This window comes from Echiichthys vipera (assembly GCF_963691815.1).
Source record: "Echiichthys vipera genome assembly, chromosome: 14".
NCBI lineage: Eukaryota > Metazoa > Chordata > Actinopteri > Perciformes > Trachinidae > Echiichthys > Echiichthys vipera.
In genome coordinates, this window is record NC_139839.1 from 24,027,742 (window position 1) to 24,050,282 (window position 22,541).

Genomic DNA, 22,541 nt, shown 5'->3' on the forward strand with positions numbered 1-22,541 from the left:
TTAATCCTTGATTAAAATGGATCAACCCCAGTCTGAGATCAAAGGTTGTGCTAGCTAATTAACACATCAGGATAGAATGAATAGGGTCATGTATGAACAGCATGTCACGCTATAGACAAGCTAATTATCCTTGCCCATCATGTTGAAAAGCAATGACTCGTTCTCCACCGCCTCACCATTTAGCGTCCCCATTTTAAGGTGAATTGTGTCATGGCTGAAAACAACCAACCAACCATTTGGAATGATATATTGTTTTCTAAAAAAATAAAAATAAAATAAACAACATTTTTTTAAATGTGTTATTGAGTACTTTGTTGAAAATGTAGATTGTGTTTTCTCTCTGCATCTGCATCAAAACACACATAGGGGTATACATCCTGGGGATATTAGTACAGTACAGGATGAACTACAGGCAAAGGCCCATCAAATTGCCTTGAGTCAATATATGCACATGTTGGTTCCACTTGCAGCATGCATTCAAGAGTCCTGGCAATTTATGACATATAGACCATGCCTGCTATGGAATGCCATTTAATTTAATATAAAATAAATATATAATGATAAAAAATAAATGAATATGCCTATGAAATAAATAAATGTGGAATTGTATCAAAAAAAGTCCCCTGAAATAAATACAAAGTATTTATTTAACAATGTTGACTAATTTGCATATTTATATTTACATTTGTTTACTTATTTAGTTTGTCTCATTATTTTATTTCACAATGCATTTCATAGACATATTTATTCATTAAGAAGTTGTAGTGGCATTTCATAGCCTGCAAGAATTTGAAAACCGTTGAATGAAATAAATAAAACTACTTTGAGCTCATCCAAATATGTAATGAAGCTAATTAAATTTGTTTTATGAAAGTTTTGCAAAATGTAATAAAAACGTTTAAAGGGCAGAAACATGTATCTATGATCAAATGTCAGTGCCTTAATATGGTGCTAGCGTTAGACCACATAATCCAGGGAAAACAAAATCTCAGTTCAGGAGATAAGAGCAGAAATGTTAAAGTATGTTCTTCTAGCATAAAAAAACAGTGATCAGTGGTTTATTTCCACAAAATGTCATCTGTCAAGTAGCAGCATCAACCTGTTAAGTAGTCTTAGAGATATCCTATAACCGATAAACAAACAAAGGGAAAGAAAACAAAACCTTCTTGGCTGTCTTCCTTCCCTGACAGATGCGCTGCAGTAGCACAATTATCCCCGTCAGTCAAATTCAGCGAGTCCTGAGGGTGCATGATCTCAGCCAGCATGCTGATTGGATCACTGTGGGCCACATCATGCACTGCAACCATCAGCTGTCTGGATATTTGTGGGCCACAATGACATGATTGCATAAAGTCACTAGTGTTTTGCTCCACACAACTTTATAACTGGGACAATACTCCCCAAACTGTGTGTTTGTCATTATGAATGATACCGTAATGGCAATGCAAATAGACTGTCTGATGGTAGGAAGGTTGGGCATCGATCTCGGATGGTTGAGGATAGGTATATACATCGAATGGTTGAGGTTAGTATATGTTATTGGGAAGGGTTAAGGTGTGCAAGAGCTTTGCAAGTTTTTGCAAATCACCAGTGCTGATATAATACAGTACACTGTCAAATCTTTGTTTCACCCTCATCTTCACATAAAGGTGGCGGGGCTTGGTTTTGTTTCAAATTTTACAGCCAAATGGTACACTAAAACATGTTTCTGAAACACTGGTTATTTTTTCTTCCTCAGCTGAGCTGTAATGCTACAGTAGCTAGTATTGGTTGGCTAGCATTGTCATACCACGAGCCCCTCATCCATGAACACTCCTTCATGAAAATGCTCACAACCAGATCTGTGGATTATTTTGGGTACCAGGGTCATGATTTAGAGGAGGAGACATTGCTGTTAAGTTCTTTTCCCAAAAAATGTTTGGGCCAAAAGCCGAGTGCCATGTAGTTCCATTATATTGCGGAGAAGGCAGACATCTCTAAGGCCAATATGTCCAACACTGAGAAACTCACACCAAAACAATCTGAAATGATAAATAGCACTAGGTAAGAGGAAACATATCTATTTCTGATTTTGGAGGGAACTGTCCCTTTAAGCCCAGGAGGAATAATTCCCTTAAATGACACAAACTGACCTGCACACATTTACTGTGCATTTGACTAAACAGTCATATTTGTGTACAGTGCTGTGTAAATGTGTAATATAAAGAGTGTGATTCTGTCATTGTGGCTTTTTTAATGGCTTCATAAGAAACAACCAAACAGCCATAATTAACCAGTCAGTAGGCTGCAGGTACTGTACACATATGGACCTGGCCTACATCACAAACCTAATGATTCCAACCCAGTGCTCACTAATGATAGACCTTGACTGGATCAAAGAGCCAGGAGTGGAAAAAAGGACGAGGGGAAGATGGTGCCAGCCTCCTCGCACTTAAAAAGATCCAAAGCTTCTTACTGTGTGTTTATTTAATATGTATGGCACAGCTCATGAAAACTATAAATAGGTCTCTCTTGATATCAAACATCTCAGAGACGAGTCTTTTAAATCCTGTCTCAGCTGGGAAATCTATTCAAATGTTGTCTGTGCTAATGACCATCAAATGGGGCTGCAGGCGCTATGAGGCAGATACAAACTAAAGGCAAGTTGATGAGAGACCCCCGATTTAAAGGGTAACAAGCCAGGAGAGCCCTCTGCAGGACAAAAGTCTGTAATATGGGATACTGGTAGATCGCTTCGATGATGCTGAACCATAGCACTAATGACCACAGTTTTCTTTGCATTTCTGTGTGTTCAACATGTCATGTTTGACAATCCAAACTGTATCCAGGGCGAACCCTCATTACAACAGAGCCGTTCCATGCACATCCCCCAGTCCTCCAGGCAGGTGGAGGACAGAGTCACAAACAACGACTAAAAAAATCCCATTGTCATGCTCCTTTTGCTGTGTGTTTTATAGTATTGTCAGTGAAGAAATATCATATTTTATTTATTTAATAAATTCACAGCAGAGAGAGATGATCAGTACTGTGATTCTCTTTCATTAAGTCCTCATTACTGAAAACGCAATCCAGCCAACTGCTAATCCTCTTAAATCCTAATGGCGACCTGTGCATGTGTCTGCATACGACAGACAACTGCGGGTAATCTGATGAATTCCTGTTTCTCGTGTTTGATGTTCTGATGTTTGCACAATCCCTTTCAACTGGTTTGAGATGTAAAAGTTGAGCCTGGTGCCTTGGTGTACGGCTGGTTTAGAATTCTAATATTCAGGTGCTGTGGGATTTTAAGGATGAGCCTCTCTGAATTAGTTTTTCACTTCAGTACCTTTCGTCTCAGCTTCTCTCCTTCTATGCAGCTCAACTTTTGCATTTTCTTGTGCTTTTGTGACCAAGGTTAGAGATGTTTATCATCCAATCACACCATTGTTCTAACAATAATAATATAACTGAGCATTGCCTGTCAGTCCAATGAATTAAAATTCAATGTTAATTCAATACTCAACTAAAAAAAAAAGAAATAAGTGTAAGAGATGTATACTTACAGAAATGATTGATGATCCACTTTTGTCGCAGTCCAATCCTGCTGTGCCGTGTTAATGATAAAGGTGCTTATAATGCTGCTGGGCCTTGATGTGTCAGCTGTGATGAACGCAGGGATCCATTAAGTTCTCTTTCCGAGTAAGGAGAGCGTGTTTGGTGCACATATGAGCTCCAGAGTTGGGGTGACAACTAGCGGATTTCGTTCACAGCATCCGGTGGGTGCCATCCAATCCTCGGGTAGGGTCGCATCCTCAGTGCCAGCCCCTGTAAAGACAGAGGAGGTCATCCCTCTGGAAGAATGCCGCTTCTCATTGCAAAAACAAAGGCTGGGATTGTCAAAGCTGATGGCAAGGGGATGGGGTGGAGGGGCAGCCATGGCCCGAGGACTCAGGACAATAGAATAAATCACATGAAAAATGTCACAGCCACACAAATGGAATTCTTATTTAGGGATGAAGCAGGATTTGAAAAATTGAGAGAGCCATGCATAACGTGGGTGTTGTTTATCTGAGGCAAAAACAGCTATAGTCACATGGTCCACTAGTCAGACAGTAAGGGCATTTCTATTTATTTAGTTTTCATTTCCTGACAAGCATATGAAAGGAGTGCATTTTGAATGGACTCCTGTGTTTGGAAATTCTAAAAATGGAACAGGGTAAAAATATGTCTCTAATCTAAAGAACTCCACATAGGAAGAGACGGCAGTGCTGTGAAAGGCAGTCAAGCTCCATTCAGTGCAGTGGCTGCACATACAGTAATGCTGCTTATTGGTCAGTTGAAATCCCAACTTCTGTATTACAGTCAATTATTACAGAAATGATCGTTTGTTCACCAACATGAAGGCATTATAAAGGTAGTGAATAGATAGTTTCCATGTCGGACATGACTCATCGTTCAATCACACGTGTAATTCACATCATATCCATTTGTATTATGAGCAGCTGAGGTGAGGAAACCGTTCATGACAGATTCTGACTTGTTGTCCCCAAAGCAATTTCAGTCAAAAGCAACTGTACTTGTTTATTTGTCTAGGAAGACGTTTCACCTCTCATCCAAGAGGCTTCATCAGGTCATGTACGCATCTGACCAGGCTGAGGTTGGTCCAACTAACTGGTGTGGAGATCCAGGTATTTAACCTCTCACAAGGCCGAGGATGTCACTGGAACCCTTTGTGCTCCAAGTGCCAACTACCGTCGTTAGAGTGACAGTCGTTGATGGGAAGTTGGTTTCGACTTCGTTATTGCTCTATTGAGTCTTAACGACAGTCCTTGGAGTCAAAGACAAATAACCAAGTCCAGCTGCTTTGGACTGAAATTGCTTTGGGGATAACGATGACCTGGACAAATGAGAACATTCACAGGCTTATTCTGACTTGTTATTCCAAATCACAGATATTTTTGAATTTTTGACAGTGTTAATATCTTCTGCTTGGTGAAAACAACTAGGAAGCCCTGAAAGGCAAGGTGATTTTTTTCCCCAGGGATTGTTGTTCATAAAAAGATATAAAGAGTTCAACTTTGAGGCTTAATTAGACTTTGAGGGTAAGAAACAAAGGCTGAATGAAGTGCCTCACACATGATACAAAGGGAAGTGTAAGTTCAGCAAAATGAAGCATAAACAAAAGGTTTAACTTATTAGTGAACTACAAATGTCTGTAAAACATAAAGGGACTGTGCATATGTGCCGACTTGAGTTAAACAGTGTAGATATATGGTCTGATGGAATCATATTGTGAAGAGACTGCGTGTTCCACATGGCTACTTAATGTTCACATTGATGGATGATGTGATCATGTTGCCTGCAGGCAGCATAAGCCTACCTAATGTGTATATGATAAATGTGGATATATGTAAAATAAATGTAACAACAAATAGCAAGTTAAGTACCCACCTGGTAATCGTTTGTACATTAGAGCTGATGCGTCTCGACATGGCTGTTACACAGTAATAATGATAATAATAATAATAATAAATGCTGTATTTTTGGAGTGGGATTAGTACACATTAATGAACATTGATATTTAAACATCTCTCTAATAAATAAATAAATAAAAAATACAAATAGAAGAGACAACACACACAGCACAATACATTACATAGTGAAAGGGACACCAGACCCAAACAGGATATAACAATGCAATAAAAAGTAATGTTCAATTAGTCTCAAGTCCAGTTAGTGGTCGCACAAACACACACACGCACACACACGCACACGCACACACACACACACACACACACACACACACACACACACACACACACACACACACACACACACACACACACACACACACACACACACACACACACACACACACACACACACACACATTCCTCCTATACGCGGTGCACATGTGGGGGATCTCACAGTCTCCTCTATTATAAGCCTTGGTACTATATATATATATATATATATATATAACTGATTGTATTAAATGGGTATATAATATTGTCTCATAGCGATTGCCGACTCTTGAATTGAATCAACTGGAAATTGCAAGTTGACAGAGTTTGTGATATCTGCAAATATAATATCAAAATATAAAACTTTTGATTTATACTATAATTTATAATTAGTAAGCTTTACAGGTGGTGATAGGTGGATTCATTTCTTGACCTTTGGACAGCTGCTTACCCCTGTTTTCAATGGGTGCACTAAGTTAAGCTAACTGGCTGCTGTTTATGAGGGAGCCATCAAACTCATCTTCAAACTCATCCTGGCAAAAAAGTAACAGAAACAAGGCTGTTCTCCTTGACTGTTCGTACTTATAGTAGTTACTTATAGTAGTATAGCATAGAAATAGTGTGTCCTTTCTGTGTAGTGTTAGCCAGGTCGCTGATAGAAGCTTGATAGGTCGTGTTGCTCTCTGACTTTATCTACAAATCTTCTGCTAACCCTAACCCAACAGTATCATCAGTGTTGAATTATCACATATTCCTTAAGTTACTTATTTTGTATCTCAAATGGCATGAAATTCTGCGACTTTCTAAAGGGGTCAGGCAACAGACTGCCAGACGGGAATCAGTGTTAGTCCTTACTGTGAATTTCAACCTCTGACTCCTCTGTTTACTTTGCTATTCCTGACACGTGTGAACTTCCAACCTCAATTACCCATTTTATTTACAAGCACCATTATGCCCTATCATTATCAGAGGTCTATTTAAATAGACCAGAAAATAGTCTTTGCTGAGTGTTCTGCCTATTTACACCCGACCCCTCATGCACTGGATCAGACAGCATGTGTGGAGATGTGATAGTCAACTGTAGGGGAATGGGTTAAGCATTGGACTTTGTAGCCGAAGACGATGGTTTGAATCTGGCCTGTGACATGTTTTGAAATGTTGTTGACTTATTATTCACAGTTTGGTTAGGTTTAGGCAACAAGGCTACTTAGTTAGGGTTCGCATCGTTGGCTACGGACATCCAGGTACAATTACCATTCATTGCTATTTGTACCAGGGTAAAAGCCATTGTCTATCATTGCCCCAGTAATTCAAATCAGCCATTGTCAATATTTTTTTTAGATATTAACAAGATTATTTGGACATGTATGCCCCCTGAGTCTCACATATTTTCCTCAGGCAATATATTGTTTATTCATACATATGTATGATATAAGGGAGCCAAAGAAGGTGGTGCTTATAAACAGCCTTTCATGACCAAGAGTATTAGAGGCATATGATCTACGGTTATATTTAATGTGTGCATATAAACACATATTGTAAAAGAGTAACTGCTTGAAGCTTAACACCTTTTCTCTGACTGGTGTCTTTGTATTCAGCAGACACCCAACACCTACTATCAACCCAATGGAACTCACTTCTAAACAACTTTTCATTTCGCTGCCTTGTCCTGGCATGACACTACAGAGAAAAAATACTGCAAGAATATTTGTTGATATAGAGCTTTGAATGAGATAATCCAGAGGTATGGACTCAAAATATTCCACTGATAGTTCACCTTGTGCTTTCACTTTTCTCTTATTTAATCACTTCCATCATTCTAGCAATATTCTTCCTGCATCTGTTTATACTGAGGCTCAGAGAAATGCCATTCAGTGTTTGACAGATGGGTGGTTAATGAGACGATGATGCAGTTTCTAAGGTGTCACATACAAAAAGAAGTGTGTGCCATTAAAATGCAAATCATTAACATTCAAACTCACTTAATGGCTTCTTAAGATGGCTGTGCCAATATTGATGTGTATGTGATGAAAACAATGTGTGGTGGGTCCTTTTCTTTTCACTGCAACACCTCCATCTCTGCAAGTGTCATTTCTCACATCCCATTTCACACAAAGTATGACACAACATGGCACAGTAAGTGTTGCTTTCAGATTCTGGCTTCAATGTTGAAGCCAGAGCTTGGAGGTGCAACAAGAGGAAAACTCAGATCATGCGTGCTTCATTAGTTTTGGCTTTTTAGTTCCATTCAGAAGCCTTGACATGCGTGAGTTGGCCTGTTTTCACCTGTTTTTAACATCCATCCAGAGTGATCAGATCACAAGTACATCTGTTCACACTTGACTGAGCTCTGAATGGAGCTATACTTCCTAAGAAAATCAAACTTCAAAGTAGATACTTCTACATTTGTGACACTGCCAAATTCCACAATTTCAAGAATAGCCCAAAAAATGTCCTCTGTTTAAGTCTTACTACTTCAAATGAGACAATGTCAACAATCTAAAACTTTTGTCCAATAACAACTGAAAAGGTAAATGCAAATGCAAATAAACACATCCTTGCTCAAATAAATACTCAAGGGATTGCTGTTACAGCCTTACTAGTAGTGTAGTATGGTGGCTAATGTTAGCAAAAGTTGGTCAGACTTTAATGGGACAATGACGATCTAACGAGCCACTAAAACACAACTAAGCAAACAAACAAGCAAGCAAAAGCAAGTAAAAGAAAGGGATACTTTATTAGTATTGATATATTCTGAGACAGAAGCTAGGGCCTTTTTCAAAAGGAGGGTTAGCCAACATGTGCGCATTAGCATAAAACACAAACTGGTGATGAGACTATTATTTAGCAAGAATTTGGTCCAACCAAAGTATTGGACAAATTAGTTCTGACCTGATGATGGTGCTATATGAAATGTCTTTCACGACCATTTAGTTGCCTAATTGTTGAGACCTTTTACTAAGAAGACTGCATTCCATTTACCTCAAAAGTTGGAGGTTGCAACTGGCCTGTGAATATTCTCATTTGTCCAGGGGTACGTTTCACAAAGCAGGTTCAACAAACTTTGATCTACTCTGAGATAGGAAACCCTGAGTTTTCAGTTCAAGAACAGCTGATTTGCGTTTGTTTGTACACCTCGGAGTAGTTTGACCTTGAGTTAAGCGCGTGCACCACAAGTATAAAAAGACAGTATCAATGGAGCCCCGATTCAACGAGTCACCATGGCAACGGGGAAGAGGAGGGCTAAGCTAACACTGGAATTGAAAATATTAATGCACTCATACGGTGAGTTTGAGCATGTTTTTCGGCGAAAGTGTAACAAACACCGCTGCAGCAGCAAAAGAGAGGGAGACAGCGCGGGAGAACATTGCTGCTCGGGTCAGTGCATAAGTTTAAACGTAGTCCTTTGCAATCTCAATAATATCACAGGGCAAACTGCTTGAGTGGTAGCCTATTAATTTATTTCATTTAAGTGCATTCCCGCAGGGAGAAGCGCACTTGGCAGCAGTTTAGATGAAACATAAAAACATTGTTCAAACAGGTAAGGTGTAAATATTAAGTGGCTGTTTGACTGTACAGTTGACCAACATAATGCTGTTTTCACACACACAAATGTCTTCTCATCTATATCATGCTCTGTTAATTAACTAAGCCTATTTAAACTAACACAAACTTCTACTCAGCCAACAGAAAGAAAGCAGATTCCCGTGATACGGGTGGTGGCCCAGCACCGTTACCTCTAACGAAGGCAGAGGAGCTGGCCCCAAGCCAGAATTTAGGAAGGCCCGTGGCTGAGGGAATCCCTGGAGGGAGCTCATCCTCTGAGCTCACCCCCCAAGACACAAGTGCTTTTATAAAATGTAATATATATATTTTAAGCCTATTCAGAAAAATATTTATTTCCCTTTCATGACTTTTTTTACTTTTGTCCCAACAGATTCTGATGGTGCTGTCTCCCTGGTGGAGCCCCCTCACGCCACAACAGACCTTGTAACTGTAAGTAGGCAAAACTCCAAAGATTTTGTCAAAGGGTAGTTTAAATATACTGAAACGTCTCACTTATGTAGGATGAAGAGGAAACTGTAGCTGCTTACAGAGGGGGCTCCAGAAAGGCCTACAGAGGTAACATTTTGATATGTTGCTGATAGTTCTTTTTCCATTTACATTTCCTAACATTCTGGTGGAATATAGAGTGACATTTAGTCTACGCTGAAGTATTAACACATTGCCATCCTTTTTTAACAGAGCATGGCTGGGCAGCAGCAGGATGATCCCTCAACTGCCACTGCACAGACTGACACAGTGAGATGAACACCAGAGAATCATTCTGTGGAATTTATGTGCAACTGTATAATATCCTCCTTGTATGTATTCCCAGTTACCAGTCAAAGACATTTATAAAATTCACCTGCTGAAACATTTTTTAAAAACTGACAAAGAAATAAACAGATTAGGAGAGCAGACAGGAATGTTATTAATTATGTTATCTATGGGAACATTAACTAAACTAGCTGTTTTATTTGCCGGAAATAAAGAAGACCAAATTAAGTGTGTATTATGTCTTTATTTGACCGCTGTGGTGGTGATGGTGATGTTGGTGGTGACTCAATCACTAAAGTGATGATGGCGTATGGTGTCTCTGACTGCTCTGCCGTCCAGCATCGCTGACAGGTGGATGGGGTCATCATCAGGGTCTTCAATTTGTAGGGCAGGGTGTTGCTCTCCTGTAATAGTGGCAATATTATGAAGCAACAACACATGCCTCAATAATATCACAGGCCATCTCAGGGGTCACCCTGAGGTGACGTAGGCACTAGGAACGGCCTCTCAGCAGGCCTATGGTCATCTCAACCCGGGCTCACTGCAAGGCGAGAAGCTCTGTTGGGGGCCTGGTTCAGGGTCACCCCTGTCACTCGGCAGATGGCCATCAAACTCTTCTGTAATATGTAGTGGATACATTAGGTGGGGGACAAGTGAATTGTACAGTATTGTGAAAATCTTTAGGCTGCTCACAACGTTGCAGTCTGTTGTTCAGGTCAGACTCCCGATAAATCCTTCATGAACAGTCATGAACAGACCCAGGCCACTTGGCTTCCACATTGGAAATGATGTATGCAGCATCACATACAATCTTGACAGTGCAGAGAATGACAGATGTTGAACTATGATGCAGTCTTTAACATTTTGAAACAGTCAATCCACATGCACCTGCACATTTATGCTATGAATGGACTTCCTATTCACATAATCTGCTTCATTATGGGATGGAGCCGTGATGGGGATGTTTGTGCCATCTATGCAGCCAATAACACTGGAAAACCCTGAAAGAAATTAAAACTAATCAAAATCAAATACTGTGTGTGGCTGAAAGAGGGCGGAGACAGAGAGAAACTTGAGGTTTGCTGATGAAAACCTGGTCCCGACCAGGGAGCTTAAGTTACCTCTCTCTGTGAAACAGGCTAGAGTTACCCTTCTTTCTCTGGTTTGAGTTACCTCCCTCTGTGAAACGGAAAACTCAGAGTTTCCCTCATTTCAGGGTTAACAGACTCAGAGTTTTCAGTAAACCTGCTTTGTGAAACAGACCCCTGGTCATTGTTATCCCCAGTCCCAGTCTGGTCAGATGCGTATATGAACTGATGAAGCCTCTTGGATGAGAGGTGAAACGTCTTCCTAGACAAATAACAAAGAACAGTTGCTTTTGACTGAAATTTCTCTGGGGAGGTTGCAACTGGGAACATTGTCACACTCGCATTGACCATGTTCCAGTTAAAAGTCAGACAACCATTATACTTAACTGGGTGGGGGAACTCCATGTTAGCCACGGTTAGCAATACCAGTTGATAACAATGCATTATGCAGTATTTTGCACTAAAGAACACTGTAGCAACATGTCCACAGATAGTTGTGTATGACTGATGAGACACAAATAAGACAGACAGTGAATTTCTACAGCTCTAACAACTGTGGATGCTGGGCACCAGCATGTTGGATTTTGAGGTTGTGGTTCCGAGGGATCTCCTACTGCAAACTCGGAAATTGGGACTTCAGTGGACATTCCAGTTGAAATTTCCAACTGGGAACTATTCGACTTCCTATTTCAACTGGAATACAGCATGATTCTACAGTCAGGCATCTGTGAGGTTGTAATGAATGCCACAGTAAATAGTGCTTTTAGCTATGCTAACATCAACATGCTAACATGCTCCCAATGACGTGTTGTTCACAAGCTTTACCAACTTAGTACAGACTGATATTGTTTGCTAATTAGCACTAAACACACAATACAGATGAGGTTGTTGAAATTGAATTCGTTTTGCAGGAGTTATTTGCATAACACAAAGTACTGTACAAATGAAAACTATGACCAGATAGTGGCGCTACACAAAAAGTCAGATGATAATCAAAGTAATTACAATTCATCTGGAGGAGGACATGAATACAAATACACAATTACATAGTAAACCACCCATCAGACGTCACATTCCACTTAAAACAATATATCATACTGATGGTGGCAGATCACCAAAGTATGTATTCCATCTTCTGGGGACATCTGCACAAAATGTCATGGCAAAAGTAGAGATATTTCAGTCTGGACCAAATTGATGGTATTTAGTCACTCACTAATGTCCACACGATCGGAAACAACCTTTTTTTTCTATGTCGTTCTTAAAAAGTTTTACATACACACAGACTTGGCTCAAGAAATATCTGCGTCCACATGGAACCAGTGAAACCGGCTAAAAACGCTATAATACACATGCCAGGCCTGGATGTGGCGCTGTAACTGCCACAGAAATACACCAACAACAGAGAAGAAGAGACGGGGAGACGCTGTTGTGTAGAATCATAATACAAACACCGAACAGTTCCTCTCCAAATCTGGAGACTTCCCAAATCCTCCTCCATCCCAGATAGAAATCTGTCAACTGTTTCTGGAGTTAGTGGAGACTTTTGTGGTGTTCTGGACTCTGATGCACCGATCACTCTGCAGTTAGTGTCCTCAACGAGCAGTGGGTGCTGCTGGGAGCCCCTTCCCCACCCCAAAGCACTCACAGGCGCCACTTTGTAGCAACTTTATTTAGAGACTAGCGACCAATTTAGCGACTTATTCAGACCATAAGGCAAAAGGGAGAAATCTATGGTCGGCCTAAGTCATTACCATGCATTTCGCTCGAGTCCAATTCGGTAAACAGTCTGTGGGTCCGTCTCTCTCCTCTCATGCAGCAGCACTATTGTTGTTATGTGATACCGCATTAGTGGTCAGAGGTGGGGTGATGACGGCATTGTTAAACAGTATGTGGTTTCTCCGTCCAGATGACAACGCAATGGGGGCGTTCTCAAATATTCTCACTCTGGGACCTGGTAACAGGCTCCGATAACGCCGGCTGCATGTGGATGGTCGGCAAAAACGATACTAAAGTTATGCGGTTACAGGAAATGCGTCTTTGTGTGGATGGACCATTAGTCACTTAGTACTTAGTGTTGAGAATATATTGTGTGTTCCTTGACTACTGTAGAGATGTACTATATTCTTGTCTGGCTGCAGAGGAACAGAATATGCCTAAGTTCCTAAGTATGTCAGCAAGTCGCCATTTTCTCATGTCTAGATAATCATTGAATAACTTCAAACAAACATTAAATGCTCACAGAGGAGGAGGAGTCCATACTTAGAAACCATCCCATATTTTGAGGCAGTAGTGTCTGTAGGGAATAATGATGTTATGGTAGAGGAAAAACAAGGAAGCATTAAGGAGATGATTTTTTTAATGAGTTGATGACAACAAGGCTACCAATGTAACACTGATGAGCGTGATGTAAAACATTGTGATCTTTAGAAATCTTTAACAAACCACCTTTAACTGGTGCAGTGGCATCATCACACACTTGCTGCAGAAGAGTAGCTTGTATTAACAGCATGCTATTATTTATCAAGTGGATGCTTCAGAATGAATCTACTTTGATGGGTTAACAGGAGGGAACATGCACTCAGCAGAAACATGTGAATATAAAATTATAAAAGCTAAACTCAGATCCGGAAAAGTGATATTTGGTGTTCAAATTTACTCTCTCGTGGCTTATGCATAAAACATGGGTAGAGCAAAGTCTAACTCTGTTATAAAAGGCTCTAATACGAAATTGATTTGAAACCATGTCTTCTTTAGAAATTGAGCTATTAAAAAAAGTATAGTGAGTGAGAGATTAATAATAATTTCGTATGTGGGCGTACGCAATTACAGCTTTCTACTGTGAGTGTTTGCAAGTACAGACAGTGTGAAGTCTAACATTTCAGAGTGTTAATGAGTACCGCAAAGCACTGTGCCAACAACGCATTTCACAGCTCCGACAGGGAAGGTGTCGCCACTAACAGCACAGTTTGCATTTTGTAATTAGGATCTTCTCGTGCATATTGGATTGATTGAAAGAAAAACAAAGACTCTAAAACCACATACAATATAATGCACCAGAGGAACATCACTGAACATGTATTCCGTAGCTGTGAGAGTGGCCATTGAGAAAGATGGGGAAAATATAATTTCTTAAGTAAAGATAAGCAGAACCGATCAAATGAAGCTTAATGAATATAATGAAACACAGCAGGGTCTTTTTCCTTGCAAACATTAATTAAAAAAAGCAAATACTCCAAATCCATTTGGCAAGCATATTTGGACATTTGATGCAAATTATCGAGTAATTCATTAATCTATAATTGTTTCGTCTTATTGATCGATGATCGATTCATTGAAAAGCGGCAGTTCTTCTGAGAAGCTGAATTTCCCTCTGAATAGGTTAACTGTTTAGACCTTTTTAATGGAATTCCATTACTAGTGTGGGATCAAAATATGCTGAAACAGGATGTTATTGCCAAAGAAGCACACTTCCTTATTTGTCCCGCGCATGCATACAGCTGGTTTGGATAAAAAACATGTGGTGCAACTGAAGGTCACCACCATAGATGGACATGCAGTAAGCCACCCACACATGAGTTAGATACAAGATAACACCCCTGAGGCGTAACCTTGCACAGAAAGATATATACACTGCAATCTTAATGTAACAGCAGACGCTTCTGGTGCATGACTTGATTGGTGTCATATCAGAACTTGTCTCCGCTTTGCAAAGTGCTTCAATAAAGGTAACAGTGTGAATTTAAGCCATTGTCTCAAGACCTCTTCTTCCATCCTCCGATCAACGGACCCGGGGAGATAACTGCAGGTTGATCTCAACACTAGGCAACAGCCACGGTCCTTGTTAACTTCCTGTCAGCTGATGTCGTTCACATTCACAGCAACAGGAATCAAACACATTTGGAATGTTTATGTTTACAACTTTAAAAAAGGTCTATTTGTAACATGAAATGCAAACTTCCCTCCAGGGAATAGCATTTTGGTAGCATGTCAAACATATTCTGAATCGAAAATATCAAAATATTACACAGGCTACTTAACATGAAAATAAATTGGGCATTCTGTCATCTGAGACATTGGAAACATTAATAGCAATAAAACAAATCAAATATCTTTCAGTGATTGATAGAGTCATTTGAATGGAGTGTGCTTTTTACATTGTGCTCTGGTTTGGAGGAAACTGTTGTGTTGACCAATAAAATCATGTCAATCGTTCAGCTCAGTTACATTTATAATAAGCAGATGAGGAGTAAAAACAACTCTCTTCATGCATGAGGAGTCCCATCTTACAAAAAATAAATCCACTTTCATTGTCAATGTCAGTTAAATTTACATGATGTTGTTGTTTGTTCTGTAATTTTCCATATTGTGCTCTCAGGCGGGAATCATACTCTATCACCATATCCATAACATTTAAAAGTTTTGAACTTTATATCAAACTTTACATCACTTATTTATGACAATAAATAACAATGATAATGACAATGAACTAATATACCCCAGAACTGTAGGTCCTGTCCGCACACTATAATCTAATCACAGCATGTGCTTGGAATTTGAGAATAATTCCATCAAGCTGTTCCCTCAGTTAATATTCCCATTTCCTTGCTATTTTGCATGCTGCATTTGTTGAAGGAGCAAATAATGATGTGCTTGTTTTCCTTGAAGCAATCAGGATTCATCAAAATTCATGTCTTATCACAATATCAATTCACAAAATATGACCATAATCAAAGTAATAATTATGTTAAGATGCTTATATGACCGGGATGTAATTGCTACATTCTTGTAATACAATTCAAATCAGCAGCCAGAGGCAAATGACAATCAGTCCCATTGAAAACCGCAGTGTATACACGATTGCTGAGCACAAGTGTAATATTCTGCCAGGCATGTAATTAGTTTAATCCAATTATTCTCATGATCAAAGCAAGAAACAACAACAGCTTCTCATTTTGCCTTGAAGTGACATCCGAATATTCTTGTCTCTTGTTTGAAAGAAATGTGGTTATTCACTGATGATAAATGGACTTGTATTTATATAGTGTCTTCATAGTATTCTGACTACTCAAGGCGCTTTTTAGACTACTTGTTACATTTACACTGATGGCAGAGGCTACCTACCCAGTGGTGATTGCTCTAAGACTGCAAGGGAGGCTCAGCTTCCCCTAAAATGTCACCAAAAAAACTGTACTGCTGTTTGTACATTTCATTGTCTAAATACATGCTAGAAAGTCTGCATCTTTTGTTCAGAATCAGCTTCTTATCACAGGTAACCGGAGCAACTTCCTTCTTATTCATCCCACAGCTCTTTACACAGTCTGACGCTCAGCTTCTGCTGACTTCAACCCGAAAGCGTAGAGCGGGTTGTTCCACTGCAGGCAAACTAGACGCCCATTGGATAAATGCTGGGCGTTGTCCCGCCCATCAGACGCTCAGCGTCTCTGGGGGTCTATGGGACAGTGGGCTGGCCGGGGCTCTCGGCTTCTGCAGAATGATTGGATGAGCTGTCTGAGACGGAATCCTTTTTTGATTGACAGCTAAATGAGCAAATCAGCGATTTTGAAGAATAAACATCTCAACAACATACGTTTTTTATTCCGTTGTTCTGAACTGATCCGGAGACTTTACCGATCCCCAGAGACTTTGTCTTAGTTAAAAAGGACTAGCGTTGTGTTAGGAGACTCTTTTCTGTCACTTGGGTGACTTGTGGTTTCTTTCCCCAACGAACAGCAGCAGCTGTGGAGCTTCTCCCCCGTCACTATCACTCACACTCACAGGCGCTCACACTTCACAGTAGCCTGGCGCAGCAGCTCCAGCTGGGCCAAGGCCGTTTAAGCAGCCTAGCTCTGCTGCCATTGAGAGGACACTGGTCAAGTCCCTGGAAAAGATGCCTAGTTGGTACGACAAGGTCACAGATAATTTTCTTGAAAAGGAACGAAGGGTAGAATTTACATATAAATAAACAAACACATTTATGATGTAGGCCGGAAAAATGAGCTTTCCCTGCTTGAAAGACCAGCAGCGGCCACTGCCTTCGATATGCAGACCGGAGGGGCTGGGGATTGAACCGCTGATCTTTTCAAATGGAGGACAACCTGCCCTATCTCTGAGCCACAGATGACCCAGACCAATGCAGTTAATAGGAAACCAATAAAAGTGTATGTTTGTGTATGTTTCAAGGTAGCATACAGTTTATTTTTGAGACTTTGCATCAACCTACAACAAGTACTGGAGTGAAAAACAAATCATACCCTAGAAAACTGATTTAAATGGAGACTTTAGAGTGAAACTATAGGTGAAATGTTTATATTCATGTGCCTACAGCCTCCTTGTTAACTCTGAATAAATTAGCATCAGATCACATTACATTGATTAAAAGTAGTGTACTCCCCCACAATGAAAAACAAGCACATCAACATATACAATCAGCATCACAATCAGTAATGATGTAAATGACTCAATTAGAACACACACGGGAAGAGTAGCTTCCATTATATTCAACCATAGAGTATTATAGAGTACATCACCCATCCAGATTACAAACACATTTACACACCATGGGTACTGATGGAGGAAGTCAGCTATCGATTTGCTTCTCTTGCGTGTGTGCTAATGAAATCATGCAACGCTTTGTATAATTCTACTGTATCAAGAGTGTTTGCTCATTCCTCTTTAAAAGATTGATGTCATAGATGTCCACTGCTGCATTTGAGAATCATTAAATTTAGTTGTATTTATCGTGCCAGATCATACCAAAAGTTATCTCAAGACACTTTACATATAAAGTAGGTCTAGACAACACTTTGACCTATTTATGATTCACAGAGACCCAACAATTCCTCCCTGTGCAGCAGCAAGTCACAATATCTGTAAAAACAATATAAAATAATATCTATATACAGTATTTATCCAGCGATCGAACAGACCAGACCTAGCTCTATGGAGCTTGGGTTGACAGGTTGTTGGGAGAGAGAAAGACAGACAGACTGACACACAGACAGACACACAGACACACAGACAGGCAGACAGTCCCAGGTAGAATGACATGAATAGTAGTAATAATGAGAGTTAAGGTGATGGAAATATTAATAATGATAATAAAACAATAATAGCTGTGATACTACTCGAAATACAACTAATAGTAATTTTATGGCAGTGAATATTAGAACTGATAAAAAGTAATGATTACATATATTATTAATAATAATCACAGTAGCAGGAAGCGTCAAGCATCACGACGACCAGCAGATCTTTGCACTTCAAGAAAACACAACAACTCTGGGGAATAAGTAAAGTAAGTAGCCTGCATTAATGGGACATGAATTGATACAGAAGATAGCCCTGAATTCTAGTCGGGTGATACGGATAACGTATCTTTAAGATACGCTGTAGCCTGACCATAAAGAGCTTTGTAGGTAAGAAGAATGGTTTTGAATTCTATTCTGGATTTTACAGGGAGCCAATCCAAAGAAGCTAATACAGGAGAAATATGATCTCTTTTCCGGGTTCTTGTCAGTGCAAGAGCTTTTTTTAAAACAGCTTTATTTAAAGGAGTTGACATAGATACAAATAGTATACAGGGAACAGTGTACAAGAAGAATACAGACAACATGTGGCGGGGGAAGATGTTCATTATACTTATTACAAAAGTCTATGGTTTTAGCAGCCTTTTCATTTGCTGATTTGGTGATTATCTTAAAGTAAAGTTTAATTTCTTTTTGAAAAACATAAGAGCAAGGGGTTTTCTTAGAAAATTTACTTTTATGAATATGAAATTTAGCAAGAAATAAGAACAGATTGTCAATGAAAGACCTGCAGCATTCTGGACCAATTGAACTTTGTCTCAGCCCGGCCCCTGAACAAAAACGAACCAGTAGCATTTAACTACCAGCAACTCAGAACCCAGACTTGTCTAACTCCACAGACAACCATTAGAGCTGCAACACTTTTGTTGTTTTCTGGACTTTATTTATGATTTATACGCAAAAATAGTCAAACGATTATGCCTGGGGCACACACAACATCATCCAGTCAGTGTGCAAAATCCCTGGTGACGATCGGGGGCTCTAGAGTTTTGTCTGCGTGAGCATAAATGACGTCATCCGCCCAGGTCTGCAAGGATCCAGGCAGACCATCTGCATGCAGCCCAAAAAAAGTGCAGTGCTCTAATGTTTCCACAGCAACAAATGAAACAGACCTGAGACCTGTCTTTCAGCAACATTGCAGTCTCTTACCCTCGCAGACTTGACATGATGACAGCTAACATGTATGTATGTAGGACTGAAGTCTGCGACAGCTCAGTCTGCAGGTCCAGAGGGTGGACATTTGGATTCAGCCTCTATGTGGGCTTAACAGACTATAAAATAGTCTCTGTGATGTCACCCATAGGTTTCCAAAGAGCTGTTATGAAGCTCAGTGTGGGTGTCTCCGGGCCATCAACACCTGCCGTGTCTGTTGTTGCCTAACTCCCAGCTAATCCAAAAATGGGCAAAAAGGTAGAGTTTGGATGGAGCTGCGGTGGGCTGAATCAAAACTATTGTCTTCTGTGTCATGAACGGGGAAATTAGCTAAAGAGACCAAAGCTGTTTTTGTACCAGGGTGTAAACATGTTTATTTTTGCTTTGAGTTGGGCATTTGAACATGTGGGTCTATGGGCATTGAATTGCTTTTTGAGCCAGCCTCAAGTGGTCATTCCAGGAATTGCAGTTTTTGGTGCTGGCTTCATCTTTTTTAGCCATTTGGGTCCTGATGGGTGTTTTATGGGTGGATTGAGGATGTCACATTCCAAATTGGTAAGTACAGTATTTATCAAACACTAAAACATAGTAATTTAATGGTGCCACCATTTTGTGTATCTTTCTGTCTCTCTTTATCAGTGCAGTGTGTTTGAATAAACTAATGCAAAACTCCAGCAAGTGAAACTATGTTCTATTATGATACGTGAAAATACATATCGCATGAAATGTGTTGTTGATTTCTTAATTGAAATAATCAATGAGTTCATGTCTATCTATGCACACAAACCACAATCCCAATAGAAAATGTGTCAAATATTGTGTTTTACGATGTACATTGAATATTAGCTATCTATGTATTAAACATTACAGATAGAAACTGATTCATCACTTCCTTGGAAGAATTGAGACCTGTTAGCAGACATTACAATGCCATCTGTACAAACTAGACTGAAATATTATATATAATATTTCATTTAATGGAGCTGTACTGGAAATACTGATGAAGTGGCCTGGGATTGCCTCCACACAGCTCTCACAGACACTCCCCAATATGTGTAATACCAACGTTTGTTTACGGCCCCATACGTGTCCAGACCAGCCATCACAACAAGAGTAACTATGATTACAACACACACAGAGGAAGAGTGCCCCAAATCTCTACTCAGGAGGCCATTACTCCACCATATCTTTACCTAGAAAACACTTACTTGCTGCTATAATATTAATGATCTTAAGGTTGAATGCTGCTACTCTAAGCTGATATAAAAGGGTGCATTTTTGCATTCAGATCCCACAGCTTTAGTACGCTGTTTGTCTCAGACCTGACATCAGTGAACGCCTGCTTTCAAGATGTCTATTTGAAGACGAGACAGTTCATTGTGTGCAGATACTGTGTGCTCTCTTTGCCTCAGTATGAAGTGAAAGTGCGAGCTCCTGCCTCAAAGTGTGTTAAAAACTCACTTTTCACTCATGTTATTTGCTTTGTATCTCACTTTCAGAGCAGTGTGAACCTCATTAGCTCATGTGCTGTGAGACATACCGTTTCTGTATCTCCTTGGCATTTGATGAGGACAGGTCACATAAAGGTGTAAAATGCAGCACAAATCCCAGTGTAATATAAGAGGAATTAGGATTAAATGGAAATGCTGATATAGAAAGTGCATTCCTTTTCACTGAATTAGACAATGGCTGATGCCTAACTAGTGTGAGAACTGACATGTTGGGAAAGAGAAAACATGTCATTACAGTACATCTCATAGCCAAATTCTTGCTTGTCTGCACATCACACAGAGAACATTCCCACAGTTATCAATAATAATACTTGTCCTGTTTTTCAGATCCTCCATACATCTGGCAGCAAAAATTAGAGTTCAGTGGGAACTTTAGAGAAGTCAGTGTCCTACTTCGTGGGATGATAGTGCTGGTTTTGCGAGGACTCTGTGTATTGATCTGCTCATACAGCATTCCCTCCGCATGAAATGAGAATTTGCCTCTGATCTAAACCGACTTTCAAGTGGGCAAAAACAACCTCAAACAATCTGACTCAAAGGCAGTTTTTGTAATGTATGTCAAGTATGCAGAAAAAAACCTGTCAAGCCTGCAGAGCTAGTTCAAAGTGTAATGATTTTCTCACGAATGTCCTTCTGAGCCACTCTTAATTCTGCTGAGATGCATTTGATATAGATTACATAGGAACTGATGCAGATTGAAAATACCGTATTTTTCGGATTATAAGTCGCTCCGGAGTATAAGTCTCACCAGCCGAAAATGCATAATAATGAAGGAAAAACATATATAAGTCGCACTAGAGTATAAGTCGCATTTTTGGGGGAAATTTATTTGATAAAATCCAACACCAAGAATAGACATTTCATCTTGAAAGGCAATTTAAAATATAAATAGAATAGAGAACAACAGGCTGAATAAGTGTACATTATGAACGTGCCTGGTATGTTACCGTAACATATTACGGTAAGAGTCATTCAAATAACTATAACATATAGAACATACTATACGTTTACCAAACACTCTGTCACTGCTAATCACTGAATCCACTGAACTTTTCTTCCTCTGTGTCACTTTTGAACAACTCTGCCAACTCCAAGTAGCAGGTAGCATCTTTTTTTTCACAATGCACTTCTGCCATGACCCGCCCCCGCCGGATTTTGATTGGTTGACGTGTGTGTGTGACGATTGCTGATATACGCCAATTCTCTTACGTGACTGAGATAAATAATAGCCCGGGCTATTATTTGATATTTTACGGTAATGTGTTAATAATTTCACACATAAGTCGCTCCAGAGTATAAGTCGCACCAGCGGCCAAACTATGAAAAAAACTGCGACTTATAATCCCAAAAATATGGTAGTTGGGAAGGGTTTCAAATGAAATAGCCCTCTGATGAATTTCCAAACAGCCTTTAATTCTACATTAGACTGTTTCAACAAGAACCATTTGTGAGCAATTTGTTAATGAACAGACCAGTAAGTGAAGAGCAAATCTGAAAGAGAAATCTTTAGAGTTTACAAATGTCTATAAAGATAATGTGGCAATGATCCAGGGCTGGTGCAGCCGTGGGATATAGCTGACTAGCACTGAGGTGCCTGCAGCACAGGTTAGTGTTTTACACCAGGGTGAGACAGGTTAGTTTTGCATGTTGCCCCAAAAA